Source organism: Oncorhynchus mykiss, chromosome 15 (genome assembly GCF_057628025.1).
Source record: "Oncorhynchus mykiss isolate SJ-2025 chromosome 15, ASM5762802v1, whole genome shotgun sequence".
NCBI classification, from domain to species: Eukaryota; Metazoa; Chordata; class Actinopteri; order Salmoniformes; family Salmonidae; genus Oncorhynchus; species Oncorhynchus mykiss.
The window spans coordinates 4,247,871-4,259,723 of NC_143036.1; the positions used below are offsets into that span (position 1 = coordinate 4,247,871).

At 43.8% G+C, this 11,853-nt stretch overlaps 1 protein-coding gene across 1 annotated transcript in view; it reads right to left on the reverse strand.

Annotated features, from left to right (window-relative positions):
* The window catches only part of LOC110489523 (divergent protein kinase domain 2A), a 101,080-nt gene extending 89,447 nt beyond the window's left edge, over positions 1-11,633 (reverse strand). Inside the window, exon 1 of the mRNA XM_090199060.1 lies at positions 10,986-11,633. The gene's annotated coding sequence lies outside the window, so the exon portion shown is untranslated. The remainder of the gene's footprint in view (positions 1-10,985) is intronic.
* Positions 11,634-11,853: the final 220 nt, after the last annotated feature.

Genomic DNA, 11,853 nt, shown 5'->3' on the forward strand with positions numbered 1-11,853 from the left:
ACAAAGCATGTAGAGGTCTGGAATTTTTTATCATAGGTACACTTCAACTGTGAGACACGGAATCTAAAACAAAAATCCAGAAAATCACATTGTATGATTTTTAAGTAATTAATATTGCATTTTTGTTTTAGATTCCGTGTGGCTACTAAGAAAAAATAAAATAAATAAAATAAAATATGTTTTCATTTGTTTAACGTGTTATTTAATCGTTTTGATGTGGAAAATAGTAGAAAAAACAAACCCTTGAATGAGTAGGTGTGTCCAAACTTTTGACTGGTCCTGTATATTCGTACACAAATCAATACTTGAGTCAAACATCAATAAAACATCATAAAAAAATTATATTGCAATATATATATATAATATAGATTTTTTTCCCCCGCACCCATCACTAATGGCCCCTACGCCCCCCTGCCGAGCTTCAATCACATTGTGCTGCGAGAGCTGGAATGAAAAAACTACAGTTGCCAAGGTTATCGACTTGGGGAATCAATAATGTTAGATCACAAAAAATATGAATCCATAGCGCAGACAGATCGAGAGAGAAACCACCGGTCCGCTCCTCCAGCCTCAAACACTGATGGATGGGAGGAGGAGACAGGAACACAGGCCTAATTGAAAATTGAGTCTTCCAAATATAGGCAGCAATTAGCAACGTCCCAAACAAACAAGGTTTCATTCAACGCAAATAACAGCAGACTTAATGAGAATATCATTGTAGCCATTGGCTCTCAATGCATCTGCTGCTTTAAAACTGGGACAGTTTAGCAGTTTGGGATGAGAGAGAGGACTAAGTGAGCAAAATGTTCTTTTGGACGTTGGCGTCACATGGTGTTCACAGAGGACCCTGAATTTGTCTACAGTTAAAATCTGAAGTTTACATCCACTTAGGTTGGAATCATTAAAACTCATTTTACAATCACTCCACACATTTCTTGTTAACAAACTATAATTTTGTCAAAAAAAAAAATAACTTTGTGCACGACGAAGTAATCAGCTATCTGCCGTCATACCGCTCAGGAAGAAGACATGTTCGGTCTCCTAGAGATGAACGTATTTTGGTGTGAAAGGTGCAAATCAATCCCAGAACAACAGCAAAGAACCTTGTGAAGATGCTGGAGGAAACAGGTACAGAGTATCTATCTCCACAGTAAAATGAGTCCTATAAATCGACATAACCTGAAAGGCCACTCAGCAAGGAAGAAGCCACTGCTCCAAAACCGCCATAAAAAAGCAGAGACTACGGTTTGCAACTACACATGGGGACAAAGATCGTACTTTTTGGAGAAATGTCCTCTGATCTGATGAAACCAAAATAGAACTGTTTGGCCATAATGACCATCGTTATGTTTGGAGGAAAACGAGGGAAGCTTGCAAGCTCAAGAACACCATCCCAACCGTGAAGCACGGGGGTGGCAGCATCATGTTGTGGGGGTGCTTTGCTGCAGGAGGGACTGGTGTACTTCACAAAATAGATGGCATCATGAGGTAAGAAAATTATGTGGATATATTGAAGCAACATCTCAAGACATCAGTCAGGAAGTTAAAGTTTGGTCACAAATGGGTCTTTCAAATGGACAATGACCCCAAGCATACTTCCAAAGTTGTGGCAAAATGGCTTACGGACAACAAAGTCAAGGTATTGGAGCAGCCATCACAAAACCCTGACCTCAATCCTATAGAAAATTTGTGGGCAGAACTGAAAAAGCTTGTACGAGCAAGGAGGCCTACAAACCTGACTCAGTTACACCAGCTCTGTCAGGAGGAATGGGCCAATATTCACCCAACTTATCGTGGGAAGCTTGTGGAAGGCTACCCGAAACATTTGACCCAAGTTAAACAATTTAAAGGCAATGCTACCAAATTATAATTGAGTTTATGTAATCTTCTGACCCACTGGGAATATGATGAAATAAATAAAAGCTGAAATAAATCATTCTCTCTACTATTATTCTGACATTTCACATTCTTAAAATAAAGTAGTTAAAATGGAGTTTAAATGTATTTAACTAAGGTGTAGGTAAACTTCCGACTTCAACAGTATTTGCCGATACAGCGTTAGGCTGTTGATTTGGATATGTCAACATTGTTTAAGTTTGTACAAGAACGGCTAGATGAATATCAGTACCCCGATCTGTCATATATATAGCACCAAGTCGACCTGCCTGTGTAACTGGATTTCTAGTCAAACGTCTGGTTTAATCTGTCATTACAGATCAACTGCCTCTAGCCTTAAAACATCCGTCTGACAAACAGTATTATGGAGCTTTCCTTAATACATTATAGTCTAATCAGGGAATTAACTTCTTCTTGGAAGATAATCAGCATTCATTCCCCAGGTAATACATTACATCGGCTGTGCATTACGCACTCTCATTTCTCTGTACCACGGACACTACATCCCTTCATGTCAAGCTCACACTTCCACCAAGGTAGGTACAGTGAAATGGAATATGAAGGTAGAGAAAACAGTAACACCAACAGAACTCTTCTAGGGGGACAAACATTGACCTATTCTGAGTTGTCAGAACTCTACTAGGGGACAAACATTGACCTATTCTGAGTTGTCAGAACTCTTCTAGGGGGACAAACATTGACCTATTCTGAGTTGTCAGAACTCTTCTAAGGGGACAAACATTGACCTATTCTGAGTTGTCAGAACTCTACTAGGGGGACAAACATTGACCTATTCTGAGTTGTCAGAACTCTTCTAGGGGGACAAACATTGACCTATTCTGAGTTGTCAGAACTCTTCTAGGGGGACAAACATTGACCTATTCTGAGTTGTCAGAACTCTACTAGGGGGACAAACATTGACCTATTCTGAGTTGTCAGAACTCTACTAGGGGACAAACATTGACCTATTCTGAGTTGTCAGAACTCTTCCAAGGGACAAACATTGACCTATTCTGAGTTGTCAGAACTCTTCCAAGGGACAAACATTGACCTATTCTGAGTTGTCAGAACTCTTCCAGGGGACAAACATTGACCTATTCTGAGTTGTCAGAACTCTTCCAAGGGACAAACATTGACCTATTCTGAGTTGTCAGAACTCTTCTAGGGGACAAACATTGACCTATTCTGAGTCGTCAGGGGGAGTGTAATGTTTACTAATGTTTATTTATCTTTTGTTTGCTGACTATTCCATCCCCTTTGGCAATGTAAACATATGTTTCCCCATGCCAATAAAGCCATTTGAATTGATTTGAGAGAGAGACAGAGAGAGACAGAGGGCGAGAGAGAGAGAGAGAGGGCAAGAGAGAGAGAGAGAGAGAGAGGGCGAGAGAGAGAGAGAGAGGGCGAGAGAGAGAGAGAGGGCGAGGGAGAGAGGGCGAGAGGGCGAGAGAGAGAGAGGGCGAGAGAGAGACAGAGGGCGAGAGAGAGACAGAGGGCGAGAGAGAGAGAGACAGAGGGCGAGAGAGAGAGAGAGAGGGCGAGAGAGAGAGAGAGAGCGAGAGAGAGCGAGAGAGAGAGAGACAGAGGGCGAGAGAGAGAGAGAGAGAGAGAGAGAGTGTGAGAGCGCAACACCAGACTTAGCTGAACACATCAGCGTACTGTTATAGTTGACTGGACAGTGAACCCAGCAACACAAAAAGCTCTCTGTTAGTTTCCCTCCCTGTTATGGAAAACTATTGTTAGTTCTCTACCCACTGAGCTGTTAAAAGACACATTTTTAAAGGCCCACAATACAGATGAATGACCTGTAATAAGCACAGCAACCAATGTTCATTCCTATTTAGAAAATAGACAGAAATGTGCACTACTTATTAATATGGTCTAGGAGGAAATTACAGAAAAAAGTGATTGGTAAACATGCACTTATCTGGATATTGGTAATTGCAGTAATTTTTTTCAAAGCGAGATTTTCAAAAGTGAGATTTTGTGTCTGATTGGAGCCCACATGCACGCACGAAAACACACAGAGACACGCTTAAGAGACGAATATAAAAGCTAATCTGCGATGGAATTCGAGGTCGGCTCTGTGGAATCCTGTTACGCAGTTCCAAGCGTCTGAAACCTGTGCCAACAAATTCAAAACCAATTTGTGAGGCTGTCTGTTCCTTCTTGCCATGCGAGCACTGCTGTTTCTTCAAATGGCCGACGGGAAAGCCTGCCGCATGCTTCCCAGTCGAAACCTTTCGCATGTATTATGAAAACATTGTGACGGTTTTTTGTTCATTTAGGTGTTCGGCAGGTTTTCGGGTTGTTTGTGCACACATTTGTCCTTGATGCAAGTTGAAGTTCAGTAACCTATAACCCGTCACTATAGACCCTGATTCGACTCCAGGCTGTATCACAACCGACCGTGATTGGGAGTCCCAGTCCCCAGCGTCTTCCGGGTTTGGCCCGGGGTAGGCCGTCATTGTAAATAAGAATTTGTTCTTAACTGACTTGCCTAGATAAGGTCACACACACTGACCAAAAAGTTATGTCCCCGTGACCAGTAAAACATAATCAAAACCTATTTCTTTCACTTACTTGCTCTGCTGTTTCATTGTTCAGTCATTTCATTCTCAACCAGGATTTCTACGGAACGCCCGTTTTGGGTCGTCGCTACGGAACGCCCGTTTTGGGTCGTCGCTACGGAACGCCCGTTTTGGGTCGTCGCTACGGAACGCCCGTTTTGGGTCGTCGCTACGGAACGGCCGTTTTGGGTCGTCGCTACGGAACGCCCGTTTTGGGTCGTCGCTACGGAACGCCCGTTTTGGGTCGTCGCTACGGAACGCCCGTTTTGGGTCGTCGCTACGGAACGGCCGTTTTGGGTCGTCGCTACGGAACGGCCGTTTTGGGTCGTCGCTACGGAACGGCCGTTTTGGGTCGTCGCTACGGAGCGGCCGTTTTGGGTCGTCGCTACAGAACGTCGTCGCTACGGAACGCCCGTTTTGGGTCGTCGCTACGGAACGCCCGTTTTGGGTCGTCGCTACGGAACGCCCGTTTTGGGTCGTCGCTACGGAACGCCCGTTTTGGGTCGTCGCTACGGAACGCCCGTTTTGGGTCGTCGCTACGGAACGCCCGTTTTGGGTCGTCGCTACGGAACGCCCGTTTTGGGTCGTCGCTACGGAACGCCCGTTTTGGGTCGTCGCTACGGAACGCCCGTTTTGGGTCGTCGCTACGGAACGCCCGTTTTGGGTCGTCGCTACGGAACGGCCGTTTTGGGTCGTCGCTACGGAACGGCCGTTTTGGGTCGTCGCTACGGAGCGGCCGTTTTGGGTCGTCGCTACAGAACGGCCGTTTGGGTCGTCGCTACGGAACGCCCGTTTTGGGTCGTCGCTACGGAACGCCCGTTTTGGGTCGTCGCTACGGAACGCCCGTTTTGGGTCGTCGCTACGGAACGCCCGTTTTGGGTCGTCGCTACGGAACGCCCGTTTTGGGTCGTCGCTACGGAACGGCCGTTTTGGGTCGTCGCTACGGAGCGGCAGTTTTGGGTCGTCGCTATGGAACGCCCGTTTGGGTCGTCGCTACGGAACGGCCGTTTTGGGTCGTCGCTACGGACCGCTCGTTTGGGTCGCCGCTACGGAACGCCCGTTTGGGTCGCCGCTACGGAACGCCCGTTTTGGGTCGTCGCTACGGAACGCCCGTTTTGGGTCGTCGCTACGGAACACCCGTTTTGGGTCGTCGCTACGGAACGCCCGTTTTGGGTCGTCGCTACGGAACGCCCGTTTTGGGTCGTCGCTACGGAACGCCCGTTTTGGGTCGTCGCTACGGAACGCCCGTTTGGGTCGTCGCTACGGACCGCCCGTTTTGGGTCGTCGCTACGGAACGCCCGTTTTGGGTCGTCGCTACGGAACGCCCGTTTTGGGTCGTCGCTACGGACCGCCCGTTTTGGGTCGCCGCTACGGAACGCCCGTTTGGGTCTTTGCGTGTCAAAAAAAGATATACGCCAAATAAGCTTGTTGACCAATCAAGACCGGAATATGACGTCACATAATAATTGAACGCGTTCATTAATTTTTTACGTAGTTATTACACAATCACTCGTATTTCATATATCACAGCGATTCATCAATTACGTATGCTATGATGCTGGTAAAGTTGTCTCACACACCTACAGTGCTGGTCATAAAAAAAGCTAGCTAGCTGACGGATGCAAACAAGGTTCTTCCCAAAAAACAACAAAACGACAATCTGTTTCAGTAGCTGTAGTTAGCCAGCTAACATCTGTTTCAGTAGCTCTAGTTAGCTAGCTAACATCTGTTTCAGTAGCTATAGTTAGCTAGCTAACATCTGTTTCAGTAGCTCTAGTTAGCTAGCTAGCATCTGTTTCAGTAGCTCTAGTTAGCTAGCTAACATCTGTTTCAGTAGCTATAGTTAGCTAGCTAACATCTGTTTCAGTAGCTATAGTTAGCTAGCTAACATCTGTTTCAGTAGCTATAGTTAGCTAGCTAACATCTGTTTCAGTAGCTGTAGTTAGCTAGCTAACATCTGTTTCAGTAGCTGTAGTTAGCTAGCTAACATATGTTTCAGTAGCTGTAGTTAGCTAGGTAACTATATAGCTAGGTGTCATCATCTAAAATAACCCTAATAAAGATTATAATTTGATTAATGGTGGTCGGACCCATCTATGGGAAGCTAGCCACAATAAGGATTAGCCACAATAGTGGACTTTGCAGTTAGCCTTCAAAATAAAAGTTAATTATACTATTTGTATTCATTTGCATCACTGTCAATGGCATAATTTTATTTTGAAGGCAAACTGCAAATTCCACTATTGTGCCTAATCCTTATTGTGGCTAGTTTCACAACACACAACCTAATGTGGTCGAGCATCACTAGCCAGATGAAGCTAGCTGGATGCTTATAACGTTAGCTTTGGGCAACAGGGTTAAGTAGCTGGTTAGCTAATTATTTTCATTAACTGAAGTTCAATTTCAATCAGCGAACAACAAGTGGCAACCTTGCTAATACATACTCACAAGGATTCCAAAATCATTGCTAAGAATTATGAAAATGACTGCAGTTTCTACTGGTCATTGTTTTCAGGCTGGTTGTACTGGTGCCAGCTAGGTACCAAGCTAAAGCTAGCTACCCCAGAAGTTTTGGTCGAACAAGTGATGCTTTATTACCAACGTGTTATTGTCAACACATCGTTTGTGGCCGGTGTTTTCTTGTTTGCAGACTTCTTTGTACAGCTTTGACAGTGCTACTGTATCTTTTTCGACACAAAGACCGAAACGGCGTTCCGTAGTATGTCGTGAAGCTAATAACAGTGACGCTATTACTGTGTAACTCCTGTAGGGCAACATCTGAAAAATAGCACACTTGGTAGTGTGTACCGGTGCTCGACCAATCAGCCGTAAGACAACATCACCCACGACAGAGAACGGTTGATTGTCAAGGGCAATGAATTCCATTATCTTGCCGTTAATGGATTTCGGCCTTTTGAGTTGTCTCGCTGAAATGTTCTTACTCTTTTCAAATGACTGCTGGACTTGTTGACTGCTCGATCCACACAGCAGACATTGTGGGCTAGGTTAGGAATGCTGTGTTGCACGTGCAGCGTCATTACATCATGTTATACATACGTTATATAGGTATGCACGTTAGCTTTGACATTGGTTTTACACATTTTTTTGTTTGTTTTATCTAGACATCGTCTGTGGATCTGTTGGTGCAGTAATATCAACTTTAGGCATGCACGATATATCGGATCGGCCGATATTAGCTAAAAATGCCAAAATCGATATCGGCCGATCCGATATATCGTGCATGCCTACAGTTGATATTACTGCACCAACAGATCCACAGACGATGCAATCTCTATTGCACTCCACAATGCCCTTTCACACCTGGACAAAAGGAACACCTATGTGAGAATGATATTCATTGACTACAGCTCAGTGTTAAACATCATAGTGCCCTCAAAGCTCATCACTAAGCTAAGGACCCTGGGACTTAACAGCTCCCTCTGCAACTAGATCCTGGACTTCCTGACGGGCCGTCCCTAGGTGGTTAGTGGCTAGGGTAGGTAACAACACATCCGCCACGCTGATCCTCAACACAGGGGCTTCTCCGGGGTATGTGCTCAGTCCCCTCCTGTACTTCCTGTTCACTCACGACTGCAAGGCCAGGCACGACTCCAACAACATCATTACATTTTCAGACGACACAACAGTGGTAGACCTGATCACAGACAACGACGAGACAGCCTATAGGGAGGTCAGAGACCTGCCGTGTGGTGCCAGGACAACAACCTCTCCCTCAATGTGATCAAGACAATGGCGTGATTGTGGACTACAGGAAAAGGAGGACCGAGCATTCTCATCGTTGGGGCTGCAACGGAGCAGGTTGAGATCTTCCTTGGTGTCCACATCACCACCAAACTATCATGGTCCAAACACACCAAGACAGTCGTGAAGAGGGCACGACAAAACCTATTCCCCCTCAGGAAACTGAAAAGATTTGGCATGGATCCTCAGATCCTCAAAAGGTTCTACAGCTGCACCATCGAGAGCATCCTGACGGGTTGCAACTGCCTGGTAAGGCAACTGGTCGGCCTCAGACAGCAAGGCACTACAGAGGGTAGAGCGTACGGCCCATTACAGTACGGCCCATTACAGTACGGCCCATTACAGTACGGCCCATTACAGTAAGGCCCATTACAGTACGGCCCATTACAGTACGGCCCATTACAGTACGGCCCATTACAGTAAGGCCCATTACAGTACGGCCCATTACAGTACGGCCCATTACAGTACGGCCCATTACAGTACGGCCCATTACAGTAAGGCCCATTACAGTACGGCCCATTACAGTAAGGCCCATTACAGTACGGCCCATTACAGTACGGCCCATTACAGTAAGGCCCATTACAGTACGGCCCATTACAGTACGGCCCATTACAGTACGGCCCATTACCGTACGGCCCATTACAGTACGGCCCATTACAGTACGGCCCATTACAGTAAGGCCCATTACAGTAAGGCCCATTACAGTAAGGCCAATTACAGTAAGGCCCATTACAGTACGGCCCATTACAGTACGGCCCATTACAGTAAGGCCCATTACAGTAAGGCCCATTACAGTAAGGCCCATTACCAGGCTATTGTTATTTAAAGCTGCTCTTAAATAATTTGTTATTCTTATCTCTTACTTTTTGGGGGATATTTTCTTAAAACTGAATTGTTTGTTGAGGGCTTGCAAGTGAGCATTTCACTGTAAGGTCTACTACTACACCTGTTGTATTCAGCATTTCACTGTAAGGTCTACCTACACCTGTTGTATTCAGTATTTCACTGTAAGGTCTACTACTACACCTGTTGTATTTGGTGCATGTGACAAATAAAATTTGATTTCTAATTGTGTTCCATGATCTAACCAGTTGATAGTACAGATTGTGTTCCATGATATAATACAACCAGTTGAGATTACGGTTTCAATAAATTAATCTTAAATAGCAATTGTATTTTATTGACTGAATATATATATATATATATTTATGTCAATTTAGCAATTGGGATTTTTTATTCTGTAATGGTTCTGATAAATGAGGTATAGTTGTACGCTGTTGGCATTTAGATAAATGAGCACATATTTTTTCTAGGGGGGGGGGGGTCTAGGGCCTGTGTTCTAAGAATAGATGTTCTTTCCATTCCGAGTTCCGAGTTCCGAGTTCTCAAAAATCAAGCGAGTACCGGAACAGCAAAAACAATATAACATGCCTCTCTCTAATAGTTGGAAGGAACTACGGACGGGAACTGTTTGTTGCGTCGCTGTGCGATTATCGCTTTTTTTGGAGTTTGGTTTCAGGTTAACATTAAAAATGTACTTTGCATTGTGGGTTGAATGTTGTAACACAGAATAAAACAATGACTATAAAGTCCCGTGGAGGTTGTAACTGCCCATTACGACGTATCACTTATTAACCATTGTTTATTCACATGACTTTAATAAATTATTTCAGTTGTGTGTATTAGAGGTTTTTATTTGATGAGTTAATACATTTCATTCCAAGTCATCATCTCATGTCTAATAGAGCTGCCGTCTACGCGGTCTGACCAACAAAAAACAAATCACTATTTTAGTAGTTCTTCAAAGTAAATAAGACATACTTTTACGACTGCTGAATACCAACTATCACATCACTTAAATCATGTATTTTCAGGTAGGGACACCTCAACAAAACAACAACTCTCCATCCCTCTCGACCTAGCAGGGGTAAAAGAAGCAGACCGTACAAGTAGGATCGCAATGAATTATGGTCCGTTTAGTTTAATTGCCACTTTTCTGCGCTAAACTATGTAGAATGTTGGCCTGTTGGAAACTAGCTACAACTCTACTCTACTACATTGCACAGTTCAGGCTTGATCAGATGTATCTCTAGAGAAACCGTGTAATGTGCTCGGTTAGTACTAGTTATGGAGGGATGACTAGTTTTCCTGTACATTTTTCACCTGGAGAAATACTGCACCAAACATCTTACATGGAAAATTGTGCAACCAAGACCTTACAGATAAAAACGAATTTTACATTTCTTGGTTTATCTTAGATTAATTTAGACTATTTTAATTAAGTGTACGCTGCAATATTATTTCTACGGTGTTTCACGAGGCACTAACAGTAATATTGTCACTTTTTTTCAAGCAAGGGGTATTTTAAGGGAGTAATGCAAGCAGAGATATTCACTTCGCTGAGTTCTGCTAGGAGCAAACCAAACCTGTGTATGCGGACACCAGGAGACAACGTTAACGTTGAAGTTACAACGGCACGGTATCAACAGTATACATCATTCATTCAAATATGACATTAGGCTACAGGATAATTTAGTCAATTCACTTTTTTTTATCATCCAAAAGGAAGACCTTTGGATGATTTAGTTAGTCAATTTCAGGATATGGACACTGAATCATATTTACTATGGAAGTTATTCTGTGCACAAGAGGCAGTCTACTGTCAAATGTCAGTGGAAAACAGCATTATAAAAGTCTACTCTACTGTTGATTTGGAAAGACGATTGTATTAAAAAAAAGAAAACCAGCTTAACAAACCTGTACGACTTTCTTGGTTTTTTTGGTGGATCACTTTTAATGTTCAGTTTAGGTGCATCATTCTTCTTTAAAGTTGCCGCTACGATCTCCACGGGAAATCACGTACTTTGTAAAAACAACAACGAGTACAAGATGTTTATTCCGTGCACGATATAAATCCTTATTGAGTCAATTTCGGACGAGATTCCCCCATTTCCAGACCCGCATTGAAACTAGCCAGCTAGCCTGCTAGCTAATGAAATAAACAGTTGTGATTTTGGTTCTTAACTCTTCCGTCTACCGGATAATTCAGATTGTCCGCAGCGAGTCCCTTTTCATTAAAATGTACTAATATCTGCGATGTGCATTAGTATCCATATTCATCCGGTTTCCGCGTGTTGGTCCGCGTACTCATAATATATCTCCCGTCTCTGTAGCCAGCTCGTTCACTCCTCTCCAACATCACCACAATAGATTCTGGTCCGACTTTTTTCAACACCAAAACGTTTAGTATTTCCGACAGTGGTTGTCACTTTGCGACATGGCTGCTATGATGCCAAAGAGTATCTATTAAATTGACAAGATAGTCGAGTGACCCCTTCTACTAATGGGAAAACACAGTCCTCAAAGATGGAAGGCAGGCATGAGGAGGCGAGATCAGCTGGGACCATTCTAGTCAAAGAGAGAGAGAGAGAGCAGATACGCCTGTGAACAACAGAAACAAATCCGATATGAATACGTTTCTTTATCAGCGGAGGTCAAATTAGTATTATGATATTCGGTGAATATTCGGTTATTTTGTCAATAGCTATTGAATCATGCATGTCATGACTATGAAACGTGTTCTGAATCAGGGGAGCACGGAGAACCATCCAAACCTTTTTTTTCG